At 35.1% G+C, this 22,314-nt stretch overlaps 1 non-coding gene across 1 annotated transcript; it reads right to left on the reverse strand.

Annotated features, from left to right (window-relative positions):
* Window positions 1-21,894: 21,894 nt before the first annotated feature.
* TRNAI-AAU lies at window positions 21,895-21,968 on the reverse strand. The gene has a single exon. It is a non-coding gene; the product is annotated as a tRNA-Ile (tRNA).
* Window positions 21,969-22,314: the final 346 nt, after the last annotated feature.

Raw genomic sequence — 22,314 nt, forward strand, 5'->3', positions numbered from 1 at the left:
ACTAAGAGTAAGGCTCACAATTCATTTCAAATATTATTTCACATAAGATCTTGGTCATGAGATTTCAGCTTTTAGTTTACAGATATAAAAGCGAGTCCTCTCTACACTTAGGTAGCATGATTTAAAGATAGAATACAAGTACAACTTTTAGAAACTAAGTGTTATGACTTACAAGATTTATACATCATACCTTATTACTCATGATTATAATTCTCAGTTTTTAGTTATTCAAGATAATGTGAGTCATCTACATTTAGCATGCATTCTTTACAAGTTTATATTACCGTTGAGATATTGTTTTACTTATGCATTCACCCCCACATGCTTAATACATTCCAGAAGTACTGATCCACATATATGTCTATGTGTTACATTATTTAATAATGTAGGTCAAGGTGCTCAATTTCAGCAGCGTGAGTGATTTTGAGCCTCTCTATCTACATCCCGATAGTTGGTGAGTCCTCATAGTTTGGGGCACTAGTTATTAAGATTTTCAGCTTATTAAAGTAGTTGATTCAGTATTTATAGTTAGTTCAAGTCAGCTAAAGGCTTGTCCCAATGGCTCTCTAGTTGTTAGTAGTAGAGTCTTTTCAGATTGCTCGTTATAATTCAAATTTCCAGTGTTGATTGTCTAGACTTTTGAGTCTAATATTTTTAGATATTATGTTCAGATAATTTCATCTTAGATCAGACAGACTTTTGCATTGATTTTATATTTATATTCCTCTATTATGAGTTTCAGATTTAGTAGAAGGCTTTTAGGGTTAGCTTGAGGCTACTCATAGTCTTGAGTACCATGTGACGTCTCGAGACCCCTTTTTGGGGTGTTACAAATTTGGTATTAGAGTCCAAGGTTATAATAGTCCTAGAGAGTCAGACAAGCCATATTATATAGAGTCTTGGTCATGGGTGTGAAGTGCACCACATTTATGTGCAAGAGGCTACAGAATGATTTAGAAAATCATATCTTTCTTTCATGATCTATCATGATTACAATGTATTTATCTACTTTTAACCCATGCTCTTATATAACAGTTAAATATGCCTTCTCGCCGAGCTAATGCACGCAGAAATGATAACCAGCCAACCCAGCCTGCTGACCCTCTGAATGAGAATGTATCCCATGCTGAATTTCGAGCTGTCTTTTAGGCATTGGACCAAGTTGTGACTACCAATATTTAGGGCAACCATCAGGTGGCAGTACCACTTCAACAGAATAGGAATTTAGTAGCAGCCAGAATTCGTGACTTTATGAGAATAGATCCGTCTGAGTTCTTTAGGTCAAAAGCAGGCGATGACCCACAACTTTACTTAGATAAGGTGATAAAGATCACCCAGATTATGTATATTACTGAGGAGGAGAGTATAGAGTTGGCATCCTATAGGCTGAAGGATATGGCGTATGATTGGGTTGTTATGTGAAAGAATAGTAGAGGTAAAAATAAAGCTCCTATGAGTTAAATGGTGTTTCAGGATGTATTTCTAGACAGGTTTTTTCTGTGTGAATTGAGAGAAGCTAAGGTAGAGGATTTTGTAAACCAGAGGCAGGGCTCGATGACAGTGAAAGAGCACTGTCTTAAGTTCAATCAGTTGTCCAAGTATGCCCCTGATACGATAGCTGACCCTGGGCCAAGTATAATTAAGTTTGTCACTGGAGTATCTGGTTTAGTAGTCAAGGAGTATAGGACTGCCATGTTTATAGGGGATATGGATCTTGCTAGGCTGATGATTCATGCTCAGTAGATCAAGGTAAAAAATTTAAAGAGAAGAGAGAGGGGAAATAAGAAGGCTAGAACTGGGCAGTTTAAGTATAGTCAGACAAAGTTTAGAGGGGAAAATCGTATGTAATTTTAGATTCCCTCATCTATGCCAGCGCCCTTCAGCCAGTGCTTCCCCTCAGAGCGAGGAAATACCAGTGGGGTAAAACTTCTATGTCCTGGTCACAGAATAATGTGAGTGGATAACCCATTTATTCTTTATGTGCTATGTCTGGTGAGAATCATCATGGTGAGTGCTTGTAGGGACAGAAAGGTTGTTATGGTTGTGGAAAGTTAGGTCATAGAATCAAAGAGTGTCCACATGCTAAGCAGGGAAACAGGTATGTTCGTCCCCAAACTCAGGATATTAGCACTCCAGTTTCTCTAGGTCGCCCAGTCCCTCCCCAGGGTACATCATCCAGCACCGGTGGATTTTAGTGCCAAAACTGGTTTTATACTTTACCATCTTGTCAGAAGAAAGAGAGTTCACCAGATGTATTTACTGATATGCTTCATGTCTTTCATTTTGATGTTTATGTGTTGTTAATCCCCGGGTCGAATCTCTCTTATGTGACCATGTTATTTTCAGTAAATTTTGGGGCAGGACCTAAAAAACTCCATAAGCCCTTCTTAGTTTCCACCCCGATGGGTGAGTCAGCTGTTTCCAAACGAGTCTATACAAAGTGTCCTCTCACTGTCCTTCATAAGATCATATTAGCATACTTAATAGAGTTAGACATGGTCGATTTTGAAATTATTCTTGGTATGGATTGGCTTCATTCCTGTTATGCATCTATAGATTGCCGCACTCGAGTAGTAAAGTTTCAGTTTTCTGATGAGCCAACTTTTGAGTGGGAAGGTAATTTAGTGTCTCCCAAGAGTCATTTTATATCATATCTTAAAGCCAAAAAGTAGATAACAAAAGGGTGCATCTATCATCTAATTCGAGTCAAAGACACCAAATCTGAGGCTCCAACAGTTCAGTCAGTCCGCATAGTCAGTGAGTTTCATGAAGTTTTTCCCAAAGATTTGCTAGGGGTACCTCCTGATAGGGTAATAGAATTTGGTATTGACCTTCTTCCACATACTCACCCCATCTCTATTCATCCATATCGTATGTCTCTAGCTAAGCTTAAGGAGTTAAAAGAGCAATTTAAAGACCTCTTATATAAAGGTTTCATGAGGCCTAATGTCTCTCCATGGGATGCTCCCATCCTATTCGTGTGAAAGAAAGATGGTTCTTTGCGGATATGCATTAACTATTATCAGTTGAATAAAGTCACAATCAAAAACAAAAATTCTCTTCCTAGGATTGATGAGTTATTTAACCAACTCCAAGGTGCAAGTTATTTCTTCAAGATAGACCTTAGATCCGGCTATTATCAGCTTAGAGTGAGGGAATGTGATATTTCAAAGACAGCTTTCAGAACCCATTATAGTTATTTTGAGTTTCTAGTCATGTCTTTTGGGCTGACAAATGTCCAACAGCCTTCATGGACTTGATGAATAGAGTATTCAAACAGTATTTAGACATGTCTGTCATAGTCTTTATTGAGGATATTCTTTTCTATTCTCATAGTGATGATGACCATGTAGACCATCTTAGAATTGTGTTGCAAACTCTTAAAGATCACTAGTTGTTTGCCAAATTCAGCAAATGTGAATTTTGGCTAAGATCACTAGCTTTCCCCGGTCATATTATTTCTAGTGATGGCGTTAGAGTTGATCCCCAAAAGATAGAAGCAGTAACAAACTGGCCTAGACCTATCTCTCCATCAGACATCAGGAGTTTTTTGGGTTTAGCTAGATATTACAGATGTTCTGTGGAAGGGCTTTTATCTATTTCTCCCCCATGTCTAGATTGACCCATAAGAAAGTTAAGTTTCAGTGGTTAGATTCCTATGAGAAGAGTTTTCAGGAGTTGAAGGCTCGACTCACTTCAGCCCCAGTTTAGTGATACCTGATGGTACAGATGGATTCATTGTCTATTATGATGCTTTGAGAATTGGTCTGGGTTATGTTTTGATGCATAGAGGTAAGGTTATTGCCTACGCCTCTAGACACTTAAGCCTCACGAAAAGAACTACCCTACCCATGGCCTTGAGATAGCTACTGTTGTATCTGCATTGAAAATTCAGAGGCACTATCTTTATGGGGTGTATGTAGATGTATTCACAAATCACAAAAGCTTACAATATGTGTTTACTCAGAGGAATTTAAATCTTTGTCAGAGAATCTGGTTAGAATTATTGAAGAATTATGATATGAGTGTGTTATATCATCTGGACAAGGCTAATGTGGTGCTAGACGCCCTTAATAGACTGTCTATGGGCAGGGTTTCTTACATGGAGAGTGATATAAGAGAACTAGTTCGAGAAATTCACCGGTTAGCTAAATTAGGTGTGAGGTTGGTTGACTCAACTGAGGAGAATATTTGAGTTCAGAGTAGTTCAGAATCTTCTCTAGTTTCTATAGTGAAAGAGAAACAGGATAAGGACTCTAGTTTGGTCAAACTGAAGGGGTCAGTTAAATACCAAAAGGTAGAGGTTTTCTCCCAAGGGGAAGATGGTGTGTTGAGATACCAGAGTAGATTGTGTACGCCATGTGTTGATGATTTGAGGCAACATATTATGGTAGAAGCACATGGTGCGTGTTACTCCATTCACCCAGGTGCTACCAAGATATACCGCAATTTGTGGGAAGTCTACTGGTTGAGTAGTATGAAGAGAGATATCGCAGAATTTATGGACAAGTGTGCAACTTGTCAACAGTTTAAGGTAGAGCACCAGAGACCTGGTGGCACATTGCAAGAGTTTGGTATTTCCTCTTGAAAGTGTAAGGAGGTGAGCATGGACTTTGTGATAAAATTACCCCATTCGTGTCGACAACATTATTCGATTTGGGCTAGTATAGATAGACTGACCAAATCAACCCATTTCTTGCCAGTTCACATGTCCTACACAACTGAAGATTATGGTAAGTTGTATATCAGAGAGTTGGTGAGATTACACGGAGTTCTCTTATCCATCATTTCAGAAAGAGGTACTCAGTTTACCTCTCAATTTTGGAAAGTCTATCAGAAGGGTCTTAGTACCCAAGTTAATCTCAATTCAGCTTTTCATCCACAGATAGATGGTCAAGCAGAGAGGACCATTCAGACCCTAGAGTATATGTTGATAGCATGTGTTCTTAGCTTCAAGGAAATTTGGGATGACTACTTAATGTTGACCGAGTTCACCATAATAACAGTTACCATTCTAGTATTCAGATGACCCCGTTTGAGGCTCTTTATGGGTGGAGATGTAGGTCACCAGTCGGTTGGTTTGAAGTAGGTGAGGCCACTTTGTTTGGGCTAGATATGGTGTTTGAAGCCATGGAGAAAGTTCAATTCGAGAGAGAATGAAAGGAGCTCAGAGTTGTCAGAAATCTTATGCAGATGTAAGAAGGAGAGATCTTAAGTTTGAAGTCGATGATTTTGTTTATTTGAAGGTTTCACCCATGAAGGTGGTGAAGAAATTTGGAAAAAAAATCTTAGTCCCCGATATGTAGGTACCTTTAGGATATTGAGTCATGTGGGGAAGGTAGCATATGAGCTTAAGCTATCTGTAGACTTGTCATCCGTTCACCTAGTGTTCTATGTGTCCTTAGTGAAGAAGTTTATGGACGATTCAGCCATCGTAGTCCCTCTAGAAAGCACGGATATTAAGAATAGCCTTTCATACAAGGAACTTCCAGTAGAGATCCTTGATCACCAAATCTGTAGACTAAGGAACAAAGAAGTTACCTTGGTTAAAATTCTATGGCAAAATCAGTTGGTTGAGGGTGCCACTTGGGAAATAGAAGAAGACATGTGAACCAAGTATCCTCACCTCTTCTCCATAAATTCAGATTCAGCCTAAAGTAACAGTCTTCCTTAATTCAATTCTTTTCCAGTCTTAGTTTCAGCCATGTGATTATCTTCATATCAATTCATGCATTCACAAATAAGTTCAGTCACTCATTATTCTTTAGATTCAGTCATGCAGCTCTGTTTTAGTGGTACATTATAGTATATAGTCTTATTTCCTCAGTACCCTCAATTTAGCTAGTCTCATTCGAGGACGAATGTTTCTAAGGGGGAAATATTGTAATACCCCAAACTTTTCTTAGTTTTATTTAGTTCCTAGTGTGTTAAGGGTCAACTTTAAAAGTGAATAACTCTTTATACGTGTAAAATTTTCCAGATCTAGACCTACCAAATTGTATATAATTGAATCAGCTTTTCAACGAAACCAATTTCGCCTAAATTCGATACCCGGTTGAGAAGTTATGACACTTTTAGTGAGAAGGAGTAATTCACAGTCATTAATGGTCTTTGGAATTGGTTTTGGTTATATTATGCCCCCAAGGTGTTTGATAAAATGCTTATAAAGATATGTTCATTGCATTGACTTCTTTTAATGGAACTCTTGCATGTTTTAAACCGGACAAAGGATTTATGCTTGGTTTAAATGGTTTGGAAAGGCTAAAGGCTAAATAGTTATGATTGTGGAGAACATGAAAGTCTCCCAAGTGGATTTAATATGGTAATTGGAAGGGCACTTAAGGTCCTCTTAACCTAAAAAGTTTGGATATGGATGTTACTTGCAAGTAAGAGGTGGTATGATGATACCACTAATATTGGCCTTGGTTAATAAATGGTAAATTGACATTAATGATGATGTGTGTAGCCAAGCCGTGGAAGGTGGCGATCCCAGGAGGACCAAAATTGAAAACTCATATTTGTCGATATGAGGGGATTTGATGACCACGTACGACTGTCACATTTTATATTAGAGGGATGTACTATTCATCCCATGGGATATTCTCTGGTCGTGCAACCAAGGGGAGCTGAATCCATATCACCAGTGGATGGTTAGGACGGCTAAGAAACACAGCCCAGGTAAAGGTTTTAAGTGTATGCTAAACCCGATCCCTATTATCGATACTTATATATTTATGGTTGTATGAATTATGGATGGTTTTACTTGGTTTTATGACTGGAATTATTTTATCCTTATTGTAAGATTCATACTAGCGGTCATTCGCTAACCCCGTCTACTGGCAGCTGTATACCCACACTATGTAGGAAGCAGCTATTCCACTCCTTCTATTTAGCTCGCAGATTTGGTATCTGCATTTGAATTGAAGTGTTGAGCTTCTATCCTTTTGAAAGGCATCATTTCACGTTATGGATTCTTTTAGACACTTTTCTTTTAGTTTGGATATTGGTTTTGGCCATTGTTGGGGGCATTTTCCAACCGAATTTGTTTACTCTTTTAGATAGAGGCTTTATGGTACTTCTGGGGGTTGGTATGGGCGGGATTGGTATTAGTGTCGGCCTTGGAATTGGAATAAGCTTGGATGCTGACATTATCGGACATAATTTCTCACTGTTCCATCATATTACATTTTGGGATTGATTTTCTTATTATGTTTTAGTATTTCCTTAGTTTATGGTCTATGGTTTGGTTAGGTACGGTTGGGCGGTTGGTGAGGTATGGTTGGACTCGGTTGGGTCGGTCACGGTTGTGACCCTATCCCAGAGTATTAATGATAACAATAACTCTATCTTATTATATGATCGAAATTCAGCCCATCTAAGGCTGAATATAGGTGGTTGGGTTGGGTAACAGGGGGCGGTCCCCGATCCTGATTGGACTTGGGATGCCCATTACGACAAGTCCCGAGGTCAGGTCGTGTCACCAAACTTTGACTTAACCTTACCTACTAGTTTCTATATGACTCACACACCCCTAAGTCGTACCTAAGGGTACGAGCGACACCCCCAATCGTACCCATCACTCGTATAATGGACATATTCAGCAAGACAACTCAAATATGCACCATATGACTTGCCTTGCACCACTCATATGTTCCTATATTACTCTTACCTAGTTGAGTCATATCTTGGGCAGTAGCTAAGCCCAACATACTGCCTAGGGTACGATTGAACCCACACGACAGCCAATAATTCGTATCTAAGGGGTATGAGTGACTCCCTTGAGTCGTACCGAGCCAAAAAGGTCCAAAGCCTAAGAAATTTTACAAGGTTCCTATTCCTTAGCTGTTTCATAAAACATGAGAAATCTAAATCAAGTGAAAATATGAAAGTGTATCCAGTAGTGAAAATTCATCTATCGTCTCTATCAAAGAAAAATATTGCAGCTGGATACTTTGCTAGGGAACTGGGCCTAGTTAGTGTGGTCGGAATTATCACCTACATAGAAAATAACAAAACACCAAGAAAGCAGCTTTGTGAACACTGAGGGTTGAAATGATGTACAGTTAGTCAAGAAAACTTGCGTCAAGAACAACTGAATTTAAAATAAGGAATCAAGCGAAGACGTCAATTTTTGACTTTTAAATTGTATCCAATGCCTTCTTGTTTGTGGTTTTGATTAGGTGCACTGCTATTGACAAGATCGAAACCACAAACAAGTTTGAAAGAGATATTGATCATAATTAGTTCCTTAGCAATATAGATGTAATTGATTGTGTTTTCTTACCTTACCATGCTTTCAATATATCTTTAAGAAAATTAAATGCTTCTTGTAGTATGTGAATCCTGCAGTTGCCTGAGCTCTTGAAAATTATCAAATGGATGGAAATGTAAATTGCACCAGTGGTTTTGACATATTAGCAGCTAAGCATGGAACAACACTAGTGTATTGTAAATTCCATCAAATAAGCATCTAATTTTATTGTCCTCCGACAATGTTGGGCAATATCTTGATTTGCTAGAGGACAATAAAATTGGATGCTTATTTCATAGAATTTACATTGCACCAGTGCTTTTCCATTCTTAGTTGTTAATATGCCAAAAGAATTGGTGTAATTTACATTTCCATCCATTTGATAATTTTCAAGAGCTCTGGTAACTGCACAAATTCACACACTACAGTAAGCATCTGATTTTTTTGAAGATATGTTAAAAGCATGGTAAGGAAAGAAAACATAATCAATTACATCCATATTACTAAGGAAGTAATTATACTCAATCTGCCTTTCAATCTTGTTTGTAGTTTCGATCAGATTATAGTAGTGGACCTAATCGAAACCACAAACAAGAAGGCATAGGATGCAAGTTAAAATTCAGAAATTTCTGCCTTCGCTTAATTCCTTATTTTAACTTCAGAAGTACTTGGGACAAGTTTTCTTAATTTATTGTACATCATTTCAACCCTTGGTGCCCACAAAGTTGCTTTCTTGGTGTTCTATTAATTCTTACGTAGGTGATCATTCCGACCACACTAGCTAGTCGCAGCAAAGTGCCCAGCAACACTATTTTTCATTGAGAGAAATGACAGACGGATTTTCTTTACTGGATACTTTCATATTTGCACTTGATCCAGATTTCTCATGTTTTAAATCAATTTCATCGTCCAGATTCGCTACACGTTCCTTGCTTGCTACCCTATGTTTTCTCTTTAATTAGCTCTCAGATAATATAAACTTCAACAACTCCCCTTTTCCCTCGCAGGTATTCTCCTACCGCACCTTCTGGCATATAATCATCACCCAGACCAATCCAACCATATAAATTTGGGTTAGGGCAATAACTATATTGATTTCTGTTCTTGGTTGCAGTAGTGGGAGGCTTTAAAGGTCTTCTCAGAGTACAATGCACCCTTAAAGTTAGTCCGATTTCTATTGAATCTTTTTACAATGCCACCAAAACTTGATCCCTTCAAAAAACGTAACACATAAACATGAGCAACAATCGCTATTAAATCCTAACAGGTTATTAGAACCATATTCATGGGCCCTCAGTCTTATCAGTTCAGACTTATCAAACTTAACTGTAAAATTGCAGATATCTTGTTTGAATGCCTAAATGGTAAAAACAGCATCCACAAATCAATGTAATCTATGTGTGTGTTCACGATAACATGATCAACAATACATACCTCCCATATATGAAGTGGTTCCATCTACAAGTAATTTAATCCTCCGAACCCATCTTTTCTGTAGCCTTTTGTGTTGGTCAGGTAAAAGTTGATCAACTTACACTTCCTTATATCTACAAAAAAAAAACAATTGATGTCAAACAAGAGAAGAACAAAAGAACATTACAATTGATGTATGCATAATTTTAAAAATAGGTAACACAAAATTGAATAAATACAACACATTTCAACATTTGTTCAACAGCTTCCCCATCAGCAAGAGATTCCCCACCTATTGTAACAGATGTATAACTTATTATAATAGATTGCCCATCTGTTGTAGTATGTTACCCATTTGTTGCAACAGATTCTATATCTGTTCAGCAGATGAGCAATCTAATGTAACAGGCTATGCATTTGTTACAACATATAGGTCATCTATTGGAATAAATGAAAAGACGGGTGACATTGAAAAGACAAGATATGACAATTCAAGGAGGAGATTTTTGAGTTATCCAAGAAATATTTTTTACCGCCTTAGAATTTTATCTTTTTTATTTCCGACAGAAAATTACTTTAAAATAAAAAAATAAATTTCAAACAGGTATGTCATCTATTGCAACAGAAATAAATATTTGTTTGAAAATTTCCAACAGCTCAGTCATCTGTCGCAATAGATGCAAATATCTATTTGATAATTTACAATAGATAGGTAATTTGTTGTAATAGATATCAAAATCTAGAACTAAGAATGAGTTCATAGGGTTAACCACAATTTTAATTGAGCCTATGCAATTGCATGATGTTGGTATTGCGGTCCTCCCGAACTAAGTTAAAATGATTCATATTAAATTATTATCAAGCTAATACCTAAAATGATTTAGCTAGAACTAGGGATGAGTTCATAGGGTCAACTACAACTTCAATTGAGTCTTTGCAATTGCATAATATTGGTATTGCGTTTCTCCCGACCTGAGTCATCAATCAATCAATTTGAGTTGAAACGATTCATATTAACTTATTATCAAGCTAATACCTAAATTGATTTAGCTAGAATGATGGATGAGTACATAGGGTCAACTACAACTTCAATTGAGTCTTTGCAATTGCGTGATATTGGTATTCCATTCCTCCTGAACTAAGTTATTAATCAATCAATTTGAGTTGAAATAATTCATATTAACTTATTATCAAGCTAATACCTAAATTGATTTAGCTAGAACTAGGGATGAGTACATAGGGTCAACTACAACATCAATTGAGTCTTTACAATTGTGTGATGTTGGTATTACGTTTCTCTCGACCTGAGTCATCAATTGATCAATATGAGTTGAAAAATTCATATTAACTTATTATCAAGATAATACCTAAATTGATTTAGCTAGAACTAGGGATGAGTACATAGGGTCAACTACAATTTCAATTGAGTTTTTGCAATTGCATAATATTGGTATTGCATTCCTCCCGACCTGAGTTGAAATGGTTCATATTAACTTATTATTAAGCTACTACCTAAATGGATTTATCTAGAACTAGGGATGAGTACATCGGGTCAACTAAAATTTCATTTGAGTCTTTGCAATTGTGTGATGTTTGTATTGCATTCCTCCTGACCTGAGTCGTCAATCGATCAACCTGAGTTGAAACAATTCATATTAACTTATTATCAAGCTAATAATGAAATTAATTTAGCTAGAACTAGGGACGAGTACATAGGGTCAACTATAATTTCGATTGAGTCTTTGCAATTGCGTAATGTCGGTATTGTATTCCTCCTGACCTGAGTTAAAATAATTCATATTAATTTATTATCAAACTAATACCTAAATTAATTTAGCTAGAACTAGGGATGAGTACATAGGGTTAACTACAATTCTTATTAAGTCTATGTAATTGCATGATGTTGGTATTGCATTCCTCCCGACCTGAGTTGAAACGATTCATATTAACTTATTATCAAGATAATACCTAAATTGATTTAGCTAGAACTAGGGATGAGTTCATAGGGTCAACTACAATATTAATTGAGTCTTTGCAATTGTGTGATTTTGTATTGCGTTCCTCCTGACCTATGTTGAAACGATTCATATTAACTTATTATCAAGATAGTACCTAAACTAATTTAGCTAGAACTAAGGATGAGTTCATAGGGTCAACTACAATTTCAATTGAGTCTTTGAAATTGTGTGATGTTGGTATTGCGTTCCTCCCGACCTGAGTTAAAACATTTCATATTAACTTATTATTAAACTAATACCTAAATTGATTTATCTAGAACTAGGGATGAGCTCATAGGGTCAACTATAATTTCAATTGAGTCTTTGTAATTACATGATCTGAGTTGAAACGATTCATATTAACTTATTATTAAGCTAATACCTAAATTCATCAGTGTTCCAGTTAAACTTAATACACTTTATTATGATGAAACGGTTAAAAATTATCTCTTTTCAAAAATAATTAAGATCAATTTAGACCAAATTAATAATTTTAAAACTTGTCATTTTTTTCCAAAATACAAATCAACTCATACAAATCATTCATTCGTGGGAAACATATTTCATCATTTCAAATCTCAAGTTCTCACTCTTTTTTTCTCTCTCAATAATACAGACAACAACTACTTAACATATTGCTCAACCCTTCAAAATAGATCAATTTTCTTCCTATTTTCGACCATATAGTTGTTATTTTCAACTTTATTCTTTCTTGTATCTATCATTTTCTCTGTCTTCGTAGGTAATAGAGTTTGAGAAGAGTTCTATATTTATTTTTTATTCTAAAAATTAGGACTTTTTAGATAATGATAAAAAAAGACTTTTAGTTGTATTATCTTCGAGAATGGATTAACAATTTTGAGTTTTGATGCTAAAAATATAGGAAGAACTTGAGAAAATTCTAGTTTTTGTTGCAATGTTTCGTTGACTGTCGTGGTATTATTGAATGTGTTTTTGGTGTTGTTGGTGGCCGTTGGTGGTGGTATCGATAGTATTGTTGTTGGTATTGGTGGTATTGGTGGTGGTGGTGGTGGTCTTGGTGTGGATATTAAGATAATTGGTGGTGGTAGTAGTATTAGTTGCATTGGTGTTGGTATTGGTGGTGGTGGTGGTGGTCTTAGTGATAGTGTTGGTGGTCTTGGTGGCATTCGTGGTGGTCTTGGTGGTAGTGATGGTGTTGTTGGTGGTCTTGGTGGTCCATTTATTGCAATAGGTGGAACATCTGTTGGGAGATATTAAATAGGTCTTCAAACAGATTCCACATCTATTCCAACAGATGGGTTATCCGTTGGGATATTTTTTTGTAATGTGGCGTATAAAACTTTACTGAAATTTGTCTTACCTTTTTTTTTTTAAAATTATGCAGACATCAAATGTAATGTATTTTTTTGTTTCCTGTTGTTTATAGTTAAAAGATGTCTACCAAAAGAAAAGAGAGTAAAAGTGGATAAACTTCTGACCAACTAACAAAAAAGGCTAGAGTACAGATGGATTCGTTGGAACTTCCTGAACAATCTCAGTCAGGGAAAAGTGAAGTTGAGGAAAGTTATGAAAATGATGTTGAGGAAGGTAGAGAAAGGTATATAAAGGCTGATGAGGAAAATAAAAGTGAGGAGGAAAAAGAAGATAAACAAGAAGAGGAAGAAGTAGAAAGTGGGAAAGAGGATGTTGATCAACATGATGATAAATACGAAGAGGAAGAAGTAGAAAGTGAGAAAGCAGATGACGATCAACATGATGATAATGTATCACCAATGGGGCGTGAATTAAGATCAAAATCCCAGCATGATCCTGTCAAAACAATTAGTATTGCCAGGTTTCACGTTGCGATCCGATAGATGACCCTGCAGAACTAACTAGTGATCTTGTACTTAAATGCCAGTTGGGGAAAACTTTTTATGAATTTAGGAATACTATGAAGAATGAAAACATAGATGAACTTTTTAAGAAGAGATACTTTAGATGCTTTCGTGAGCTGCCTGAGGACCACACTGCCCGTTTCCAAATGAGCATAGTATATGATCTTCTCAAGCACAAGATCAAGTACGTGGGGATGATAAAAATTCGACGGAAGGGGAAAAAAGATGGTTGAAATCTGGATGAACTACTGTGGCATGCAGAGCTATTTTGGCATAAAAGAGTTTACCATAGTGACAGGCTTGAGATGCGATCATCCAAAAGAACCTTTCATCAATAAAATACCCCGCAAAAAGTTCAAGGCAAGCAAGACAGCCAAACCACCACCATCAAATAAAGGGAAGGCTTTGTCCAAGTGACAACCCACCAAAACCAATAAATGCATCAAAAATATAGATGGGTTGTTCGACATTGATGGACGTAGATACAAAGCCATGATGTTGACACAAGATCTCAAGGATAAAACCATACCAAAGAAGTACAGGGAGAAATTGTGCTTAGTTTGGTTTGCCCATTTCGTTATATTGGCAAGAGACGCCAACAAAGTCATAGAAGATGATTTGTTGGTGTTTGCTGAGGATTTTGAGAAATTAAACAACCATCCCTGGGGATATGATAGCTACAACTTGACTGTCAAATATTTACTGACTAAGCTATCCCCAAAGATGATCACATTATATGGCTTTCCTTAGGCTTTCATGGTAAATTTAATCTCTATTTACTTACTCATCCATTAATTTATATTGAATAATTATTATGACTTTTTTTTTATTGCTTCCTATTTACATTTTTTAGGATTGGGAATTGGAAGCCATTCCTCCCCTCCGAAAGCAGGTCAAGGATTACCCGGATGAGATTTCTCATCCAAGGATCCTTAGGTGGTTGGATGCAAAGAGCAACACAAGAATTAAGGAGGCTCCATCATGTTTCACCTTATAGTCTTGACATTTGCATGTAGAATATTCACTAGAAGGGAAAAAATCTTTATAACCAGTATTATCATAATCACAATGGTTTGTTGTTTCAAAAACTATAAGAAGAGCATCATTAGCCCCAACAGCAGCACCACTACCACTACTATCATCAACAACAAGAAGCCTACCCTTCAAAATTATTTTTCTTGTGATGGTTGTTGCTCCAAATAATTCCTTTTTTATTCTATCAATGACCTTAGGGATCCGCATAAATCGTAAAGTAAGAAAAAATGGCATCTTCAACTCCCGATTGATTGGAACAAGCGACGGATGCACAATCTAACATAAATTAGTACATATATTAGAATGATGATTAGATTATTCAAAAAATCATTAATTAAAACAAAACTAAATTAGAATTAGACGTACTGCATCCTTCGGGGGTTGAAGAGATCAAGAAATTTTACATTTTTATCAGTTTTAACCGACAATCATCTCAGGATTCTTAGATAGAAAACTTCTTCTAGGTAGTTCACTTGTTGTCTCAAATAAAGAATGGCTTCAAACGCCCAAGCCTACAAAATAAAGCCAATAAATTAAAAGCATTATTGAATAAAAAAAATGAATCATATCATAATAAAATAAATATTTACCATGAAAGCCCATGGAAAGTCATATAAATTGATTGTCTTTGGCGCTAACGGAGTCAAAAAAATTTGACAGTTATTTGGTAGCTTTCACAACCCCAAGATACTTGTTAAATGCCTTAAGATCCTCAGAGAGCTTTATGAAACCAAGTGGTATATTGTTGTTAATGTCTCTCACTCAAAGAATATTATGTACAAACCAAACCAAGAACAATGATTGTTTGTGCTTCTTTGAAAGTCATTTACTTTTCAAAGCTTCTATCAAATTTTTATTTTTAAAGCTTGGACCAATAAGGAACACCAAGTCTTCACGGTCACTTGACTTATATTTGCCTTTTTTGGGTGTGCGGGGGGAGGGGGGGGTGCTTTTTTGGGTTAAAATATGTGTAACTTGAGAAGGAGGATAACATTTTAGTCTAGTAACTATGGCAAACTCCTTCCAACCAAAATAAACAGGCATGCCACAATAATTTATCCATACCTCATCCATCTTATCTTTATTTTCGTACATAAACCTGCGCTTTAGAAGATCATATACCATTTTTATTTGGAAACGAGCATTGTTGTCCTCTGGCAAATTAAGATATTTCCCAAAGAAGCTTTCCTTGAAAAAAGTATCCAAATTTTATTCTCAAAGTATTTTTCTGAAGGCGTCAAAAGATTTTTCCATGGCTGAATTAACCACGAAATCACCCATTAAATTTGTGGCACTATCGCACTACATTCTCACAGGATAACTATTAATACTGAAGGTTTTGACCAACTCTTTGGTGAAAGGGCTATTAGCATTTGGATCGTATCTTTTGAAACATTCTTCCTCCTCATGTTCATTATCTTTTGCTCTTGATTGAGATAACGCTTGTAAAGCAAGCTCATAGAGTGGTGGATGTAGTCTAGCTATTTCACTTGTTCCTTTACTTGGACTTGATTCGGTTTCTATTCTTTTGAGAGACATATAATCTAAAAATAACAAGAACATAAAATAGATTATATTTGATTAATGCATCATTAAAAAAGGATAACAATATATCTAACATATACAACAGTAAAATAACAGTTCCAACAGATCACACATCTGTTGCACCAGGTGGTTATCTGTTGTAACATATAACTAACCTGTTGTAACAATAAAAATAGATCACTCATCTGTTGAAATAGATGACTGGTCTGTGCAACAGCTCACACATCTGTTGCAACATATGAGTGATTTGTTGCAACATATAACTAACCTGTTACAACGGATGAGTAATCTGTTGTAACAATAAAAATAGATCACTCATTTGTTAAAATAGATGAATGGTCTATGCAACTTATCACACATCTATTGCAACATATGAGTGATTTGTTGGAACTGTTATCAATTATCAATATTGTTTAGATTTTTTCCAATAGAAAGGTTGTCTATCGCGGAAGATAAATGATCAGTTGAAAAATTAAGTCTTAGATATGTCCTATTGGAATAGTCATCTGTTGCATTAGATTTTTAATCTGATGGTTCCCCAATTGCATCAGATGGTAAATCTGTTGAATTGGATGGTTAATCTATTGCATCAGATTTTTAATCGGATGGTTCCTCTGTTGCGTCTAATGATAAATCTGTAGCATCAGATGGTTAATCTGTTGTTAAATTAGAATTTTAATTTGATGGTAAATCTGTTGCATCAGATGGTTAATTTGTTGCATCCGATTTTTAATCTGATGGTTCTTTTGTTGCATCCGATGGTTTTGCTGTTGCATCAGATGACTAATATGTTGCATCAGATAGTAAATCTATTACATCATATGGTTAATATGTTGCTCAGATGATTAATCTGTTTCATCAGAAGGTTAATCTATTGCATCAAAAGGTTAATCTATTGCAGAAAAAAATAGTAGCATGATTTTGTTCAATAGACAACAACAATATCACCATTTTTACCAAGAACAAGAATAAATCAACCCAGCAACGAGCGCAACACCAAAAACACCAACATTGTTGTTTTGTTTGTACAAAACAAACAATAAAAAATCATATTTCACTTCAAAAAAAGAAGAGAAGAAATACCAGAAATTAGAATTTTATTCAGACCGCATTTCAAATTAAAGCAACAAATAATAAAATGTTAACCAATACTAGAAAAGAAGTTTGCTCAAGTTCCTTTTTTTCTTCAAAACTAAAAGGCCATAATTTTTTACCTGTGAACGAAGAAAAGGAACGATGAAGAACTTGAAGCTGTTGTGGTCGAAGAGGAAGGTTGTCGCGTCGATTGATGATTGAAAGTCGAAAAGAAACTCGAATCCCAACTATTTGTCACTGGAGGTTGAAATCGTCAGGGATTGAAGAGAGAAATTTGCAGAACTGTTGGTTGGGAGAAACAGTCGCGAGAGAGGATAGAGGTGGTTGATTTGGAGAGGATAGGAGTGTGGGTTGATTTGTATTTTTAAAAAAGATTAGAAAGTTTTGAAAATATTAATCAAGTCCATAATTAACTTAATCAAGTTTCCTAATTAGGGTTGACACTTTAAGTTGGTCAATGTCACTAATCCTTAATTCAAGACTTAAATGACACATTTCCTTTAATTTTCTCAAGACAGATAGATCATGGATGGAGTAAAAGTTAATGGTGTTCTTTAATTTCATTTATTCTTGTATTTTTATACAAAAAAGAAAATTGAATATTCCCCCATTTCATTTTATTTTAGGAGTAGATATCAAATTATTCAATTTTTTGTGTCAATTTGAATATAAAATTTTAAAATAAAATATATATTTTAAAAAATTATTATAATATTAAAAATAATAATATTTAATAATATATTACTATTATATAGAAACATGGTAAAGCAGGCACCTGTTCGTCGACGTGCCTGCTTGATCCATGATTTTACTATATCATCCCTAATTAATTATTGTATGTCATTTACGTATTAAAAAATTAATAGTATTTAATAAAAAATAAAATATACATTTATGACATGTCTGCTCTAGCCGTTTCAAATGTGTGTGTTCATCAACATGTTTGTTTGTTTTGTTATTTTATTGTATCACCCTAATTAATTATTATATGTTATTTACGTATTAGAAAATTAATAATATTTTAAAAAAAGTAAAATAAACATTTATGACATGTCTGCTTCAGTTGTTTTAACCGTAGGTGTTCGTCGACATGTCTGCTTGCTCCGTGATTTTACTAAATCACCCATAATTAATTATTATATGTCATTTAACAACAACAACAACAAGGAGGAGGAGGATGGGTACGGTATTAGAGGACTTGGTTGATGGCATCCCAGCTGCATTTGTCCTGGGGAGGCTCGTTTCAGATAATATTGTGCTAAGCCATGAGCTAGTAAAAGGTTATTCAAGGAAAGGCATTTCGTCGAGGTGCATGTTGAAGATTGATCTTCAAAAAGCATACGATTCTATCGAATGGGTGTACCTAGAACAATTTTTGACCAGCTTACACTTACCTGACACCTTCATCAAGTGGATTATGACTTGCTTAACTTCTGTGACTTACTCTATCAACATTAATGGTGCACCCACCCCTCCCTTTGAAGCTAAGAGGGGAATGAGACAAGGCGACCCCATGTCGCCTTTATCTCTTTGTTTTAGCCATGGAGTAAATCTCTGCATAATAATCCTTTCTTCCAGTTCCATCCTAGGTGTGCAAAACTTAAGATTATACAGTTAATCTTTGCGGATGATTTGTTATTGTTTAGCAAAGGGGACGCTCAATCAATACAAGCATTGTTTCACTGCTTCCAACAATTTTCCCAAGCCTCGGGGTTACATACTAACTTGCAAAAATGCTCAATATACTTTGGTGAAGTGAGCCATCTAGTTCAGAATCAGATTTTGAACATTTTGGGCATGCCTAAATGAGAACTACCTATTAGATACTTGGGGGGTGCCACTAAGTACTAAGAGACTTTCTGTTGCTCAGTGTCAACCTCTGATTGAAAAAATGCTAGGAAAAACTTTCTATTCCTTATGCCTATGAAGATTCTGGAGATCATTGAAAAAATGTGCAGGACATTCTTATGGACTGGGGGTGTCGACACTACAAAGAAAGCACTCATACCTTTGGATAAGCTCTGCCTCCCCAAATCTGCAAGAGGAATGAATTTAATTGATACACACACATGAAATAAAGCAGCATTGTGCAAGTTGTTATGGAACTTATGCAAGAAAAAAGATACTTTGTGGATTCAATGGGTTCACATATATTATGGCAAGGGTAGATCTCTGTGGAGTCAATACTTTCCTCAAGTCTGCTGGGTTATTCAAAAAATTCTCAAAGTCAAGAAGTACTATGTAGCTGCAGGATAGACTGAAGACAAGCTGCTTTGCACCCCCAAATTCTCCATAAAGCAAATGTGCAGACAATTGAGGGGTGACTATGCTAAAGTGTATTGGAGGAAATTGATTTGTAATACCCCTGGAGCTTCCAAATGAATGTTTATACTGCAGCTGGTAGCACATGGTCGAATTTATACGAGGGACAGGCTATGCAAATGGGGCATAAAAGTTGACCCTATGTGCCCCTTTGCGAGAAGGAGCTAGAAAGCATTGGCCTTCTTTTTTCCCACCGCGATATAACCTCAAAAGTATGGCTTAAACTGCTCAACTAGCGTGGAATCAGTAGACAACCCATGAAATGGGCAGAGGAGATTCATTGGTGTGTTTCCAGATACAATGGGAGAGGTAGTGCAGCAACAACACTCTTTAGATTAACACTTGCAGCTGTTGTTTACCACATATGGTTGGAGAGGAACCAAATTATTTTCCAAAGATAAAGAAGCCCCTGTGACAACCTCGTAAGAATGAAAATCCAAAAAATCTTTGTCACGGCAAGCATGAAGTAGTTTGAGTAGTCATAACTGGTACTCTGATTAGTATGTTTTGAGTAGTCTTTATTATAGTCGGTAGCTTAGTGTGGCACAACCTGGGTCTGTCCAGCGTTGAGCAATTTCATTTTTTTCTTTTCTGTCTTCTTGATGTGTAATTCTCTTACTTGGTAATAAATAAAATGTTTATTTACCAATAAAATTAATATAAATCATCTAATTATTAAAAATTAATAATATTTGATTAAAAAAATAAAATAGACATAAAATGATAAATTAACTTTTGATATTTTAAATTAACTTGACACATATGAGGCTCACTTAATTTTTTTCACAATTATTTTTTATAGCAATTATGTTATATCACTTCTAATTAGTTATTATGAATCATTTATGATATGTTTGCTTCACTACTTCAATCGTGATATTTGGTTAACTCTTACGTATTAGAAAAATAATCATATTTAATAAAAAAATAAAATAGACATTTATAATATGTCTGTTTCAGCTACTTTAACCGTAATTTTACTATATCACCCTCAATTAACTATTATAAGTCATCTAAGTATTAAAAAATTAATAATATTTAATAAAAAAGATAAAATAGACATAAAATGATAAATTAACTCTCGATATTTAAATTAACTTGACATCTTATATGAGGCTCAATTAAATTATTTTCACAAGTATTTTTTATAGCAATTTTGCTATATCGCTTCTAATTAGTTATTATGAGTCACTTAAGACATTTCTGCTTCGCTACTTCAATCGTGATATTTGATTGACTTTTAAAATTATATCAATGTCATTGAAATTGGAATAGAAGAAAATGTATTATAAATCACAATAATTAAAAACTTAAATTATTTTACAAATATAATTGACTATCAATGTCAGAACAAGAAGAGTATTATAAATTACAATAGCTAACAATTTAAAATAGTAAATTACAATGAAAAAAAATATTATAAATTACAATAGCTAACAACTTAAAATATATTAAAATTATAATTAATTATCTAAATTTTATTTATATCATATAAATTGAAACAAATAACATATATTGAGTCAATACTAGCACGAATCCCCGAATATATGTATATATATATGTGTGTGTGGGGAGGACATAACAAAAGTTTTAAGGATAAGTGAGTTAGGTTTTAGGGGCAGGTGCACCGCGTACGTATCTTGTTACTTATGTTTCTTATTTTGTTCTCTAATGGAAGCTTGATCGGCTGAGTTTTGATCTTCATCCTAGAGCCCGCAAAGTTGATAGCTACGCATTTCCCGGTATGGATTGCCTGCCATGTCTTGACAAGGATATATAAAAGGAGCGTAAAATTAAAATTAGAAACAGATAATAGAGAATATATTCTAAATTATAAGCTAATGACCACCAATGCAAGAATGTGTTGTAGGGGATGAGCTTAGTCCTTACTTAATTAGAGATTTCGATTTTGAGTTCTTGATGTGGAGTGCTCTCTCCAAATAAATCTTACACGGCTGCAAATACGAATTAATCAGAGATTTCGATTTTGGCTTCTTGATATGGAGCGCTTCCTCCAAATAAGCAGTGTACCGTACACGGCTGCAAATACGAACTAATCAAGCACTAATGCGATTATCTAACATCAAATGAGAAATCGATTTATATGGAGCGTTTCCTCCAAATAAACCTCATACGGCAGCAAATACGAACTAATCAAGCACCAATGAGATTATCTAATATCAAATAGGAAACTGGAAATTAATGTAATACATTAATGAAGATACAGATGCAATGAGAAATGAAACCATACATACATACAGATTAGAAGGGCATTAAAAGATGGATTAATTGGTCAAATTTAAATAGAGAAACAAAGAAAGACCAAGCGGGTGGCAAAATTAAGCTACTCGCATGGCCAAGTGAAAGGGATTAAAAATGGCCCATGCAGGTCTCGAACCTGCGACCTTCGCGTTATTAGCACGACGCTCTAACCAACTGAGCTAATGGGCCTTATTGTGCTCTGCTATGTTTTATTATATACATTATTTTACTTTCAAAAACAGATCAGAGCACTAGCCTTCTTGTATGATTACTAGATACCAAGGGACCGTGTTGTCTCAATTTATAACACAAACAAAATATAGATAATCAATTATATTTTTAGATATTTTAAATTGTTAACTATTATAATTTATAATATATCTTTGACATTGTAATTTACAATTTTAAGTTGTTAGCAATTGTTATTTATAATACTCTCTTTGTACAAACTTTTGTGACATTGATTATCAATTATATTTTTAAAATAATTTAAATTTTTTATTATTATGATTTATAATATTTTTTCTTCTGTTCC

Source organism: Capsicum annuum, chromosome 10 (assembly GCF_002878395.1).
Source record: "Capsicum annuum cultivar UCD-10X-F1 chromosome 10, UCD10Xv1.1, whole genome shotgun sequence".
Classification (NCBI taxonomy): domain Eukaryota; kingdom Viridiplantae; phylum Streptophyta; class Magnoliopsida; order Solanales; family Solanaceae; genus Capsicum; species Capsicum annuum.